At 36.0% G+C, this 16,144-nt stretch overlaps 1 long non-coding RNA gene across 2 annotated transcripts in view; it reads left to right on the forward strand.

Annotated features, from left to right (window-relative positions):
• LOC135072395 (uncharacterized) overlaps window positions 1-16,144 on the forward strand; it is a 72,044-nt gene that overhangs the window by 13,108 nt on the left and 42,792 nt on the right. For both annotated transcript variants that reach the window (XR_010257424.1, XR_010257425.1), the window contains exon 2: window positions 3,779-3,936. This is a non-coding gene — a long non-coding RNA (uncharacterized LOC135072395). The remainder of the gene's footprint in view (window positions 1-3,778; window positions 3,937-16,144) is intronic.

Raw genomic sequence — 16,144 nt, forward strand, 5'->3', positions numbered from 1 at the left:
GTCTCTACCTACGATCCTCATGTCATATTATTAAACACTGTGACATCTCATGTAGTTAGATGTTCGTTTGTTTCAGCCAAATGACGTCCAATGCTGGACAAAGGCCTTATGTAGATGTAATAAGTGTGAATTCGCAATAGCTTGTAGTCTGATGTTCTGTCGCTGTACCTCATTTATTAGAGTTATTTCTTCATCGAATTTTACAAACACTAAACTGTTTATGAGTATAACATCAAATATGAAATTGCAGCGGACTTATATGCTCTACCTCTCCACGATGCAGTCACTTTTTCTGTTTTCTTTTTTACTTTTAGACTTTTGTTAATTTTTCTCCTTAAATCCTTTTTTCTTCCACCAACTTTCATCACAATGTTAGCTTCTATGCCTTCTCCGTTCACTTGCCAACGGCTCCTGTCTTATGTAGTGGCTTACAGTCGTGAGCTTACGCATCAATAATGGAAGACTACGGCCATATTCTGCTGATGGGACATAGTCTGGTAATGTGAGATATTGATTTACGACAGCAATGTAGCAATGTTACCTACGAGTATTAATTTGATGTAATTATCTTCTATAATTATTATTAATAATTAAATACTCATCCTTACCTATAGGTTAAGAGCAGCTTAAAATATCGCGGGAAGAGCCTAGATGCGGGCAGCGCAGAACCGTTCATTGTGGAAAACTTTGGGGGAGGCCTTTGTCCAGTAGTGGACGTCATTTGACTGAAACGAACGAACGAAATTATAAATAAATAAATAAAGTCTCGGCTGAAGATGACGAAAGTGCCATCATTGTAAATTACAATTACCAGTTTCTAAGAGTATATTATGCGACTTTATTTTGGTGTTTTTCGATTTGTTATTTACAGACTTTTTTGGTAAGTTCCGCAATTAAAAATGTTCTAATTGTCAGCGGGAAAGCTTACCAAACTTAATTAAAGATTGATACTCTATCATTTATGTACAGAAGTATGAATTATTTAGAATCATTTAAAGTAGGTACTCGCGTGACTGTGCACTCATTGTCGTGTAGTATCTCTAGATACTAAATACACTATCTGTCGTTCTATCGCCAAATACATAATATCTGTCGTTCTATCTTCTACCTATAGATGCCCACTGAAGCAAAGGCTATCTATTTCATGCGCCCCATATCAGCGTGTGTCCAATAGTTCTCTGAAAATCATAATCGGATCATATACGTCTCCTGGAAAGGGATTTAATTAACGAGTTTCAGAGCTCTAGATCATCACTCTAACAATATCCTCCCGATCCAAACCGTTAACTTACCTTCTAAATACTCACTGGACGCTTAGGCCGGGTTGCACCATCTTACTTTAAGTTTATCAAACGCAAAATCTGTTAAATTCCATACAAGAAACAGCGGTTATCGTTAAAGTTACGCCTAAAGTTAGGTGGTGCAACTCAGCCTTATTGATTTCTCATGCAAGTGATTGTATGGTTTTAATGAAAACAATAAATATTCTTTAAACCTTTTTAAACCTGACTGTCTGTGGTTTAGTGGTAAGACCTCCTGCTTCAGGTTCCTGGTTCGATTCCCAGTGGGGGCAATAATTTCTGCTCGGTTAAGTTGGTGGTAGGGCTTGTTCTAAGTCCGCCTGGCTAGTAACCATTATCTTACCTAAGTCTGTCGCCATAACAACAATGTTGACAGCATTGTTGTGTTTCGGCAGCTGGAGGTAAAAAAGCCTATTTTGTGGTTGAGGAGTTCTGGGTGTAGCTTATTCTACCTTAGACTCGATCAAACCTTTCCATCAGAGAGTTTTCTCGTTCTGAATATAAAACTACTGATATTACCGTCTCACTAACAACTATGCCGGATCAAAAAGCAATTTAGAAATCAAAGCACCACAAACTCACAAAAACATAATGAGTTTTGGCAAATCTCCATTTATGGCGGCAATCAAATGCTACTAAAACAAGTCTTTATTGAAAATCCAACAAATTGGAAATTATTGCCGAAAAGATTTATGATCGGCCCGGAAGCACGCAACTGTAACTGAGCTTTCATAGCTCGCTCCGCTCCTCGCGGGCTCGCTAATAAGCCCATAGTTTAAGCACAGGGCAAGTAGAAAAGCCAGTGTCTACTGTTAATTGTGAAAAATCTAAAACGTTAAAATAACTGTATCGTTGTGGCCAATGAGCTGTAATGTTGTCATAGTGACATTGACGTAATGTCAATGTCACGCTAGAATCAAACGTTAAAATAGAGGGACGCGCGGGGACAACTTCCCGCGCTTTTGATGCTATGTGATGAATTGTATATAAATGGCAATGTAGTGTGAAAGTTGAGTATTCAGTGTTTTATTTATGAGAATAGATCTATCGGCCTCTAATACTACTTAAATCTAAAAGTCTACTTATCCGGTTATATCCAAAACATGCAAAATAGACATGTCTTGGTCAATCACCATTTATCATATTTGTTCAATATTTAATAGTGTTGAGGTACCTGGTGACATGAACTTACAGATTTAGTAATAATTCACGGTTTATGGTTTGACATATTATTTCCAAAAAAAATACAAGATTTATTTAGGCACTTGAGAAAAAAATTACTTTAAACAAAATATAGTTCAAATTGTTACAATTCTACACGCTAGAAACTAGTAGGTAAAATGGAAACAATAAAGAACTTTTTTTCTTTAAAAATAATCATTCAATTGGGCACTCCTAAACTTTTTGAGTTTATAAACTACATCCAAAATTGCCTAGTTTGCTTGACGTTTGTTGTTTTACGTGCTGGCTGTTCAATTTGGGCTGTACAGCGTAGTCTATACTTGATTTAACTGCTCACAATATTGCGTTTTATCGGTCGTCAAAACGCACAAAGTGCCGTGTGTAGCCCGCCTTATTCTAATGCCTGTTTGATTGCACTTTGATGTTTTCATTTACGGCCTTAATTTAATATAATTTAATCGCCGTGACGTCATAATTCATTGCAATGTTTCATTAAATTGCAGGATTTGGGTGCAGGTTATAAAACGCTGAGTAGGTTTCTTGAGATATTACCATACTGAAATGGAAATGAATATTATCTACGTAAAGACTTTTAAAGGGTGTTCTTCATGATATACCTACTTGTGTAGATTCTAGCTGAGTACTTCACGTAAACATAATTAATATAATCTTTCTATTTTTATTTATTTATTTAAAGACTTTATTGCACACACAACAATGTTCAGTACAAAAAGGCGAGCTTAATGCCATAAGTCATTCTCTACCAGCTGAGCATATTTTATCACACATCAATACTCAATACTCAATATGAATACTAAACATAGACATACACTTTCTCTTCATATTAAATAAATAATGTTTCAGTGGAATTTGGTGTAAATTATGATATCGTGGCTATTATCTCTAAATGGTCTCTGAACTAGATTTTTCCGGATGAAACAATTTACAAAAAGAGCGATTTTCTTTCGGGAAGTAAGTTACCACTCAGCCAAATTCAGCATAATTACTTATATTTTACATTAAGGGTAGTAAGGAAAGAGACTATTATTAGGTAAGACTTTTAAAGGGGTCTAGATAGATAAAAAAAAATTTAAGCATCTCCATTTCGCATACAATGACATACTTATTCTAATCTTAACTATAAATGTTTAAGAATGTATAAAATTACTATCCAAATTATCTAAAATACTTTAGCAAAAATCACAATTTTCTACCCAAACTCATCTCAGTGTTAAGATACACTTTAATGATAATTTTAACCTTCAAGTTTAGTGTCAAATCTATTTTGATTCTAGCTCAAAATGCCCCGTTGTTGTCACAGTAACTCTACGCGCTAAGTGAATTTGTAAAACGGACTGAAAGACAGTTAAAATGGTGTGAAATGTCAAAATAAGAAAATGGCGTCGTTTAGTCACCAAGAGACGCAGTCCAGCCCGGCTAAGGAGATACCCAGGTGAGTTTTTTTATTTGTAATACTTTTAAGAATTTTCATCTCTTGCCAGTGTTACCATTTTATGTATTTTTATTTTTAGCCGGTCTAGAATTGTCTTTGTCCTTCGAAGTAATCCAGTCACCTGCTTGCAAACATAGATAAATTATTGTGTATTGATATTTCTCAGATATTGAGTTATCTTCTAAAACTTTAATAAAATAGTTTTACTCACTGTTTACCTCAAAAAGTCACTCCCAATTATAGTACAATACAACGTGACCGTTAATAACTTAAAAAGTGAGTACTTATTAGTTACCCATTCTAAATAGCTTTTTTCTTAACCAACCTAGAGTCGCTTTTAAAACAACAAAAATGTTTCAGGCAATCGATTCTTTTCAGTGAAGTAATGAAATCTTAAGTGATTATTAAACAATAAAATCTAAAATAGCTAACATACTTTCTACTTATTTAATAAAGTAAAGCCAAAACACACAAAATGTACAATCACTGCTAAATGTACAATCAAAGCATTCCTCAACTAGAAGCTTGTTTACATCTTAACATCGTACCAGCACAGAGGTATTATTCGCTTTGTCGCGTCAACTGAAACCACTTTAGCCTTGTATTCTGTGCTCTGTGTTTTAGGCTGGCTTTCCACTAAAGATGTGATGTACCAGTGAATTTTTCAGGTGTATTTCAGGCCGAATCCAAAAAAGCGAAAATTTCTGAAAACTTCTTTATCACCTAGGTTTATCGCCTTCGCGAAAATTTTAATCGCACACGTTAACTTCCACAATCTGGATAAAAACTATACTATGCCTAAGTTTTTCCCGGCTTCAAACCATCACAATACAATTTCATACAAATTGGATGACTGGTTTAAGCGTGAAAGAGTTATATTCACAAACTTTAATATTAATATTATTGATACCGAGCATACTTTGGGGCTTTCTATTTCTTTAATAAAATTGTTGCATCGTTACCTACTCAACTATTACTACTTTACATAATTAGTATTTGATGGAATGGCAGCCTTATCCGCGAACTCTAGAGAGATCCTGTGACCCAATCGACGTGATACTTGAAATAATATGATGTCAAGTTGACTGTGTTCCACCCCTGTTGACCAATTCAATTATTTGGGGTTCAATTCTCTTTAGTTAACTGACACTGCTATGCTTACTAAGTAATATTTATAAAACAAATGTCACAATGGGGTCGATAATTTCATCATAACAACAATTTTAAAATGGCAGACTTAATGATAAGAGTATATTTTGTTTGACGAGTAATGTTAATTTCATTTGGAACAAACTTTGTTCATCTAATTTACACATACTTTGATCATGGTTATGAGGAATCCATCAAATCCAGTAACTACTTGGTTACTTTATAATAATGGTCATTATTTTTTACTGGACCAAAACAATCATTATAGTCCAGTCATTATAGTAAGTTCACCTCGGAATTCGAGATACCCAGCTGTAAGTCTGTAAATACGTGTATATTGACACCCTAAAAGTTGTCTCAAAACCTACATATGGTAGGGTGTAAGCAACTATTAAATTTCAAGGTCAACGGTCACAAAAATCGGTTTTTTGCGCTTTTTTTAGAAATATCTCATTTCCTGTGGGTTTTTTGCTATTTGTATTTATTATCAATATTGTAGAATACTAAATTCTCTACAAATTTTGTTTAAAAACTTTTTTTATACGGTGAACCGTTTTCGAGATAGAGGGCGGAGAGCGCGCGGTCACTGCATCACTTCAGGTCTACTTAAGCGGTTTAGATTTTTCATACAAAAGGATTTTCCCGCTAATTCCTGTGGGAATTTCGGGAATTCCTTGTTGTAACTAAGCTTTGAGTTTACTAAGGTACCTACATGCCAAATTTCAAGCGTCTAACTTCCGTTAAGCATTTAGATTTTTCATACAAAAGGATTTTCCCGCTAATTCCTGTTCCCGTGGGAATTCCTAAGTATACTATAACCTGCCCAGGTGTATGAAGAATAATTGTACCAAGTTTCGTTAAAATCCGTCGAGTAGTTTTTGTTTCTATAAGGAACATACAGACGGACAGAATTCTATACATGAAATATATTTTCAAAATAACTATCAGGGGGTGATTAGTGATCGATACTGATGCCAAAAATGCAATCAGTAAAATTTTTGTCTGTCTGTCTGTCCGTCTGTATGTTCCTTATAGAAACAAAAACTACTCGATGGATTTTAACGAAACTTGGTACAATTATTCTTCATACACCTGGGCAGGTTATAGTTTACTTAGGAATTCCCACGAGAACAGGAATTAGCGGGAAAATCCTTTTGTATGAAAAATCTAAACGCTTAACGGAAGTTACACGCTTGAAATTTGGCATGTAGGTACCTTAGTAAACTTAAAGCTTATTTACAACAAGTAATTACCGAAATTCCCACGGGAATTAGCGGGAAAATCCTTTTGTATGAAAAACCTAAACCGCTTAAGTTGACCTGAAGTGATGCAGTGACCGCGCGCTCTCCGCCCTCTATCTCGAAAACGGTTCACTGTATAAAAAAAAATTTTAAACAAAATTTGTAGAGAATTTAGTATTCTACAATATTGATAATAAATACAAATAGCAAAAAACCCATAGGAAATGAGATATTTCCAAAAAAAGCGCAAAAAACCGATTTTTGTGACCTTTGACCTTAAAATTTAATAGTTGCTTACACCCTACCATATGTAGGTTTTGAGACAACTTTTAGGGTGTCAATATACAAGTATTTACAGACTTACAGCTGGGTATCTCGAATTCCGAGATTCTTACCTAATTTAAGCTTAAATGACTGGACTATTATCAATTATTATTCTATTCAAACGCATTTGACAATTTATCTAAAAACAGATAACTTCGTCAAACTGACACTTGATATTGACACGTGATTGATGATTGTCATTTGTCATCATTTACGTTGGTGGTCCTCAAGTTCTGGACGCGATAAAACTGAAATAGATAATTAATTTTTTCCTTATCTATCGTTTTAATGAAGGCCTTGTGTGTGGAAATCATACAAAACTATTATTTATATTTCCTTCCTCTTAGTCAAGCTAGCTAGTACATAAAGTCAAAGTCAAAATTCTTTATTTGTATAGACTTTAAGGCACTTACAAATCGTCAAATATTTTTCTCTTAAGACTCTTATCTTAAACCTTTATTATAAACCTACTGTTTTAAATCACATTAAAAATGTAAACCAGTTTATATGAAGGTTAACCTTATTTTTTTAAGCGTTAGTTGAAATGAAAAATGTAAATAAATAATAAGTTGTTTTCAGTGTCCCTTTTTCAGTGTAGTGTATCACAAATTAAACAATTCTATACATATTATAATTAAGAACCTTATATCCATTGCAGTGTGAACTATAAATGCCCTCCACTGCAGCAGTCGCAGTGTTTTATTTCGGGAACTAATCGATACGTGCGGAGAGATCGGAGCTTTGATCTGTTTGTACAGTACACCACATCAGAGTATACATTGTTGCAAAATAGAACTTAATACAACCGAATAAGAAGCCCCATTTAGCTCAATGTGCGGTAATCTGTACAACGATATCAGTTAGAGCCAAAGCACACGATGCGTTGCGGTGACGCCGGAGCGGTGTCGCTGCGTCGTCTTCGTAGAAATATCAAGTGTGCTCACCATGAGTAACTGTTAACGTTAGGTCTACTCCGCTAGGGAGTGCGTAAAAACACATGATGTAATTATGACAGATTGTACAGTGCCACTAGCGGCTACTTTCAAGAACTAAAATGTTCATTGATATTTTTGACGCACTCGCTAGCGATCACACCTAACGTAAACTCATGTTTAACACATTGATAGACAGTAACGTTCACGAGCGTTCAGGTAGTAAAGGATGATACGACAGAACGCGTATTAGACGTCATACACTACTCCCATAGGTTTGTGAATAAGTATAGTGTCAAAATCAAATAAAATCAAATTTCTTTATTTGCGTAAGGACAATGTTCGTTCTCCATACATTGTTCGCCTAAAGAACCAACAATTTTGACATATTACTACCCGAAAGCGAAATAATACGATTCTGTGTGTAAGAACAATGATTCCTGATGGACACTTGCCATAAAATTAATGATTAAGAATATTAAATCACAGCGATTTTATAATATGTCGTTTATGACAACATGGCGTCTAATGTATTGTGTGAATGTATGAACACCGATTCGCGAAAAATGTTTTGTATTGTCGTCACGCCGAGTCGCAGCCAAATAGTATAAAATAATAGAACAAGTTTTAGAAATACAACTCGGCATTCCACTTTTACAATATGCCCACATATTGCACGTAAATAAACAACATGAATCGTAGGTTGTTTCCACCCTTGTCATCTGACACATGAAATAAACTCCTATTGTATTATAGATATCGAAGCCGAATCGTATATAATAATAGAATGGGTTTTGGAGATCACTCGGGGTTCCACTTTTATAAAATACCTACATATTACATAAAAATACCACGAATCATGAGTTTTCTTTTCACCATTTACATCTGACACGAGATAACAAACTCCTATCTCCATGACTACCATCGTAGTCTATGCCAAAGACTACAATATTTTAAGCAAGAAGTTTCAAACCTTAGCGGCTACGGTAACCCCTGGGCCACATACATCATGATAACATTCGGTCGACACCGGAACGAAGTCTTGCGATTATGCAAAAAAGCATCGTATTCTAGTGCGGCTATATCACGTTCAACCGGGGTTTTAATTCGACTAAAGTCCTGACTAAAGACTGGAAGAAAATACGCCGCATTGTATGAGCACTTCGTGTTCGTTAAAGCGGCTTCAGATCTAGAGCCCACATAGTTTTCTTTCCAATAATATCCGCAAGTAGCGCTGCATGATCTTTACAACAAAAACGGCAATAGTTATTAAGGTGCCAAAATTATATGATTACTTTGGCACGGTATTATACACGTGCGAAGATTTGTCATTTTCATTCATTTCTTCATCATCATCATCATTTCAGCCACAGGACGTCCACTACTGAACAAAGGCCTCCCCCAATGACTTCCACATCGCACGGTTGGTAGCGGCCTGCATCCAGCGCCTTCCCGCTACCTTTATCAGGTCGTCGGTCCACCTTGTGGTGGGTTGACATTGCAGAATATGACTTTTGATAGGTTCATCATAGAATTCGGCGGGGATATCCTCACGGAGGAAGTTCGTAAAAGGGCGGAACAAGATCTTATAATAATGCAAGGCCGAAGCTGTTACGCGCGTGCTCCTACGTGTAATCCGGCGAGTATGCAATAAATAGTAATGTCTGGTAAATAGTGGTAATACGTATCGTTCGTTCGTTCGTTTCAGCCGAAAAGACGTCCACTGCTGGACAAAGGCCTCCCCCAAGGATTTCCACGAAGACCGATCCTGCACCGCTCGCATACAGGCACCTCCCGCGACCTTCACCAGATCGTCGGTCCACCTAGTGGGAGGCCTGCCCACGCTACGTCTTTCGGCTCGTGGTCGCCACTCAAGAACTTTCCTGCCCCAGCGGCCATCAGCTCTACGAGCTATGTGCCCCGCCCAGTCTATGTCTGTATGCGCTACGATTACAGGGTATCATTTTGCATAGTCGCAAGACTTCACTCCGCTGCTGTCAAATCAATGTCGCATAATGTTATCGCAATGTGTGTGGCCCTTGGCCAAATCACAGAAGCCTATGCGAAGAAAGAGCACTTGAATGACAATAAAAATCAGGGTTACCATTTTATAAGATTTCCTCACTATTGAGGGTAACAAAGTAACATTAATAATCTAGCCATTAATTACATTTATTACCTATACGAGAAAGTAAAGCAACATGCGGTTTTATTTTAATTTGTAAAATATTAAACCCCTCATATTTGTAACAGTTTGTTCCAAGTTTAGTTTTACTGTTTTGTTAACAGTATTGCTGTTTCAGCTGTCACTGTGAAGCTTTGGGAAAATAAATAAATAGAAAAAATATTAACATAAATATTTATTTAAGTTTTTATGTTCATTATCATAATATGCCAATTTAAGTTACACTGTGTGACAGTCTTTGACACTAAACAAACTCTTCAGCTTAATAATACCTACCTACAGGGCGTTTTTATAGTTACTCTTGCTGATGAAACAAGAAGGGTTGATTCTACTACTGAAATACAACTACTTTTCTTACAGGACCAATATCAAATTCTCAAAAAAATTCACATCCTCGTGATGGTGATAATTTCTATGGAGAGGTTTTTTTTATATTCGGTCTCTTGGGATAAGTTATTCCATTTGAGCAGTAGAATTAATCCTTTTTATTCGATCACATATAAAAACAACACAAGTGTTTAGGAAAACTTCTTCTTTGGTATGGTATCACTACGGAGTTATAATGTCGGCAACTCTGTATCACTGACTTGTAACTTTCAAACAGCATGAATAATAAGGGCACCACATTGGTTTTCTTTCTGAAAAAAGGCTTTCAGTTTTAGTACTAACCCTTTAGCACTATTTCATTGAAATAAAAATACAATAAACGCACAGAAGACTGAAATTGAGTCAACTGACGTGACATTTATAATTTGTTGACATTATGACAGTTTGACAAGACTAGGGATTGAAAAAGTTTTAATTGAAAAAGTAAAATGACAATTTATTAAAACGATTCACATGGATATAATCGATTAAAAATATTTATAAAATGTTCTGATACTTGCCTGTAGCGATTATCCAATCCTGGTTTCTACTGAAAAACTACCTCGTGGCAAGATTTTAATAAAATAATAAAATCTTTATCTTCTCTTTCACAATCTATAAAAGTTCATTTGGTCTATTATTATACATGTGCTATGAATGAGGGTTTTCGCGATTGAAAAATCCGCGAGATGGCAATACGTAGACGCGAGGTCCAAATGCTGCATGATTGGTGGATATCTGTCAATGTCATGTCAAAAATAACCAATCATGCAGCATTTGGACCTCACGTCTACGTATTGCCATCTGGCGGATTTTTCAATCGCGAAAACCCTCATTGGCATAGATTATGAGAGACTGGCAACTATACTAGGTTGATATCAGGTGATCCGTCTGCTCATTTGCCTCCTGTCACATAAAAAAAAAATATATATGTTTCTCACACTTCAACTGGCATTGGATTCAACATCGGATTCTGACACTTTTACAGTTATGATACCATGAATATCAGTTTATGGTCCTAATTATTTTTATTTTATTTACGACCTTCGACCAGTTGGACACTTTAGATATCTTCTTGTAATAGTGTCAAACTGTCAATATCTTTTTAGCTTTTAACGCAAATCTAGTCTTCAAAGCAGTTTAATCGATTTATTTTATTTTCAAAATCGATATTTTATTGTCTATGATGGCCGCAGGAACATCACTATACATGGACTCCCAGCAATAAAGTACGGTAATGCCTCGTACAGATTTTATCGGCAAAAATTATGGAACTTGATAGGTTTTAGACCATGCCACGCACCAAAACGTCCGGAAGTTGTAATAGTATTATAGAATAAACGTTAAAAGACTTATTTATTTAATTTTTCAATGCTTAAGTGTCCATTAGAATGAAAGGGTGCTTAATGTATTAAAAAAAATAGAAAATAATTATGATGGGTTAATGTTTTTGGGCGGTTTTTTAGGCGGTTTCTGACAATGTCCTTTGTCGTATTGGAAAGTAATTCTTAACTGTCCAGCAAAGTGTTGAGCACACTGTGGTGAGGAGGACACAAGCGGTGCGGCGCTGCGTCGCGCGATAAAGCGTAATCTTTGCATCGTGAGCTTTGGCTCTTATTGGCAATTGTTTGTTGTCTTACACCGCATTGAATGATGATACCCCTTTTGATCTGATGGGTATTAATATCATTTAATGACTAATCCCCACTTGCTAAACATTTCACTTGTGAAATTGAAGTGTGTTAACAGCGTCGTGTTCTGTCAAACGTTTGAAGACGATAGAAACAGATTGAATGTTTGTTTCGGAAGTCTTTAACCCTTAGGAAGACAATGGTAATTAATTGGCTACATTATTTTGAACATATTGAATTGTGTTATGATCCAAAATGGCTTGTCCAATATTAATGGTTACGAACTTATGATACTTATTTCACATTAGGATAAGTGACGTGATGATTTAAGTGATAGATAATAAAGTAGGTGTTAAACACTATAAATATTTAAAGAATTTTGTAATGTAATTTCCCGTGCATTAAATATTTAATTGAATAAGCCGCATTTGGTCCACAAATGAGAAAATGGCCCATCCCGTACAAACGACCGTTAAGTCCGTTAATCAGGATACGATCCGCGTCATTTCCCATACAAATTACTGGAATAAGCCACCAGTTCCCGAATATTAAACTCGTCATGTGCAATATTAAAAACGGGAGCCGATGCGGAAGCTTAATAATCCAGATATTCCTTCATTTCGTATAGTTTTCCGTCGTGGATAGAATATTAATGGTACGAGTATAGCAGCGAGACTTTTTTCCCCCTAGGGACAGTTAATGAATTTTAACTATCACCTTAAGCTTGAATAAAATGCTTACTCTGCTATTTGAAATGCCTTCTCGTGAAGAGTCAGGACTTATAAAAAAGAAAATCGAACAGTCTCTAGAGACGTCGACGGCACGACGACGCGACGTCACCGCGGCGATAACGCAAGACCCTGCAGAATCCCGAAGGGATGAGCGTCTGGAGTGAATTTTATGCTCTAAAATTCACAACAGCAGTGCTAAAAACCCAATATTTGAAATCCTTAATAAGATTAGCCATCAATTGACATTTAATACCTTTTTGAGATTCCATATTTTTAGAGCAAAAATGCTCCAAAAATGTGGATTTTGAATGTCTTAAAAATATAAGTCAACTGATTAGCAGTTGTTAACTCTGCTGTATGACACATGTTTAATGGTTAAAAGCATTTTGAAATATCCTCTCACAGTCCTAAAAGCTTTTCAGCAAAATTTTTACCTGCACACAGGTTTTGCTTTAAATTGAGATTTTTACATGACGTAACGCCCTCGTTGCTCGGCTTAAGAGCATAAACTACCCTCATTCTAATCCCGCATAAATCCAAGTGTAACTCGCTATGGCAGCTATAAATTTTTATTTTAAAGTGATCGAGGGCATTATGGCCTATTCATATTAGCAGTGCAGCGGTGCATTGCGCTAACTTATGGCGCGATTATCGAGGACGGCTGAGTTATTGGGCGGGCGGCGCGGATGAGAAAACTTTATTTTGTTTGATTTAGGGCGGGTTGGACGATTTGCGATGAAGTTTTTTGTACCTTTATTAACTCGACTTTTTACTGCTTGCACGAAGTGACTTGCTAGGTAAGTATTACATATTGCTAACAAACTTTTTTCAGCTGTTCGTATAAGTATGGGTTTTAAGAATTTTTGATATAGAAAGAAGAAAATATGCAGTCTGTTTAATCTATAGGCTTATAATAAATCTGTAGAGAGGTCAATTCTGTACATGAAATATATTTTCAAAATAACTATCAGGGGGTGATTAGTGATCGATACTGATGCCAAAAATGCAATCAGTGAAATTTTTATCTGTCTGTCTGTCTGTCTGTATGTTCCTTATAGAAACAAAAACTACTCAACGGATTTTAACGAAACTTGGTACAATTATTCTTCATACTCCTAGGCAGGTTATAGTATACTTAGGAATTCCCACGGGAACGGGAATTAGCGGGAAAATCCTTTTGTATGAAAAATATAAACCGCTTAAGTTAGACGCTTGAAATTTGGCATGCAGGTACCTTAGTAAACTTAAAGTTTAGTTACAACAGGATATTGCAAAATTCCCACGGGAACGGGAGTTAGCGGGAAAAAATCTTAACCGCGTAAGATAGATGAAGGGGGTAAAACGGGATCCACGCGTACGAAGTCGCGGGCGGCCGCTAGTCTATATTAATGTTATTATAAATGCGAAAGTAACTCTGTCTGTCTGTCTTTCACGCCTAAACCACTGAATTGATTTTGATGAATTAATTTGGCATAAAGATAGTTTAAGTCCCGGGAAAGGACATAGGATAGTTTTTATTCCGGTTTTCGAAACAAGGACGCGCGCGATAAAGTTTTTCTGTGACAGACAAAATTCCACGCGGGCGAAGCCGCGGGCGGAAAGCTAGTTTGCGAATAAAGCACAACGTAAAGCATTCGCTTACTAGCGAGATGAAAATTATTTCCTTTAAAGAGCCGTCCAAAATGGTAATTTCTGACCTCACATTAACCGAGCGGTCAATCTCATGAACTCAAATCACGCCGTCGTATCGATTGGTTCCTATTTAGAATCCGAAACACAAAATTTTCAGCTTCCAGCGAAACTCCGCCTGATTGCGATGCGATGCGCGCCCGCGCTCGCCCGCGTCTGCCAACGCACGTGTGAACTATACAGGGTGTCTAAAAAATACCAGAGAAAGTTGGTTACGAACCAGTAAAGTAAGTCATACGTTTGGTACTTTATAGAGTACCTACTAGTTTTTTCAATAATTTGAAATAAGTCTCTGTGGATATTTTCAGGGCTTAGTAGGTACTTACCCAAAAAAATAATTTCAAGACTCTATCTTTCAGCCCTTAACTTTGCCTTTTCTATTTATTTATCTGTCAGCTAGTCTATCTCAAGAACAGTAAATATACTTGTAGCAGTTGATGTCAATTCTCACTGAAGTTGTGTCTATTTTGCCGAAATAAAATTAACAATTTTGTAAGATGAATGACAATTTCATGTTACTCTTAATTTTTAAAAAGGATTTAATTATTAGTAAAGTAAAACTACGGTACCACATTCATTAGATATCTTTATGTAATTCACGTTGGTGGTAATAATAACACTGTAAGTGGAAGGTTCAACCAAAATTCATATCGCTCTCCATGAAGAGAAAATAATTTAATACAAAAACTTTTGATTTATTCCTATTTCCACCTTCCACTCGGCTGCGTTCAGGACACCTTGTATATTTTTTCTGGCGTTCGCAGGAAAACGTTGTCATTTGCATCACGTATGCGATGTATGTGCTATATCTGCTTCGTTATCTATTCCCTTTTTATTCCCAAAATATTATTTATATGCCGATATCATGGGACGATTATTGTAAGAGTTTTGTCGTTTTTTTATACTTGAAGTGGTAGAAAAGAAAGGTTTTGTTATGGTGTGTATTAAAGGAATAAATTGAGGCGACAATAGCCCAACAGTGTTGATAGTTCGATCTCCGTATACCACTGAACTAAGTATTGTGGTGAGCCTTCTCCTAACACTGCTACTCGTAGTATATACTTAGCTTAGTTAGAGAGTTTGAAGAATATAAGTACTCTTCTTATTCAAGAGCAGAAAATGTACGTACCTACCAATGTACCTCGTAATAATTAGTCACGACCTGGGCGAAGTACAGTCTCATAAATTAAGCTAAATAGTACCAAATGATATACCTCAATCAATTTCGGTCCTTCTACCAAAATAAAATTCAAAGTCCATTCATCACTTCGCTCACATTTTAGCGTTGTTTTTAAAATTGTTTGCTGAAATTACACATGATTTTCAAACCCCATTTGTGGCGGTTTAATTGAAAACCATCAGTCCGCGTGTCACAGCGGAGTTATTATGTGTACAGACGAGCATATTAAGCTAAACATTGTACTCTTATGTCGTTGTAATAGCGGTTATTTTACAACAAAAATAGTCTGATGTGTTTACTGTATACGGTCAGTTTTTCAGCTTAATAATTATTCCCACAAACCAGTGTTTGTTAATTAAAACAGAGCACAAATCGTGTACAGTCGGCTACAGAAATGTTTACATTTGCCACGCAATGCATTTTGGTTACACATAATTTTGAACACAGAAGTCAAATACTTTTTACGCTTGGGTATGCAGATGGTGCAATGTTTAAAAGCAAATAATACTGTTTTATTTTGGCTTTATTTCAGATGATTTTATTTCGATTCAGTTGTCTCGGTGTACATAATTAATATCTATTTGTAAGGTAGGTTACTACAGCATTCAAAAAAGCCCTCCCATCATCATCGTTCTTGTAGCAAATTGCAATACATACACTGCTCTAGCTCTACTTATAATTTAAAGTTGGCTTACAATACCACTTTGGCTTAACAAATTTTTTGGACATTTCTCATTACATACTTACAACTGCTAACTGCGGACCTCGCTGGAGTAAGAC

This window comes from Ostrinia nubilalis, chromosome 6, assembly GCF_963855985.1.
Source record: "Ostrinia nubilalis chromosome 6, ilOstNubi1.1, whole genome shotgun sequence".
NCBI classification, from domain to species: domain Eukaryota; kingdom Metazoa; phylum Arthropoda; class Insecta; order Lepidoptera; family Crambidae; genus Ostrinia; species Ostrinia nubilalis.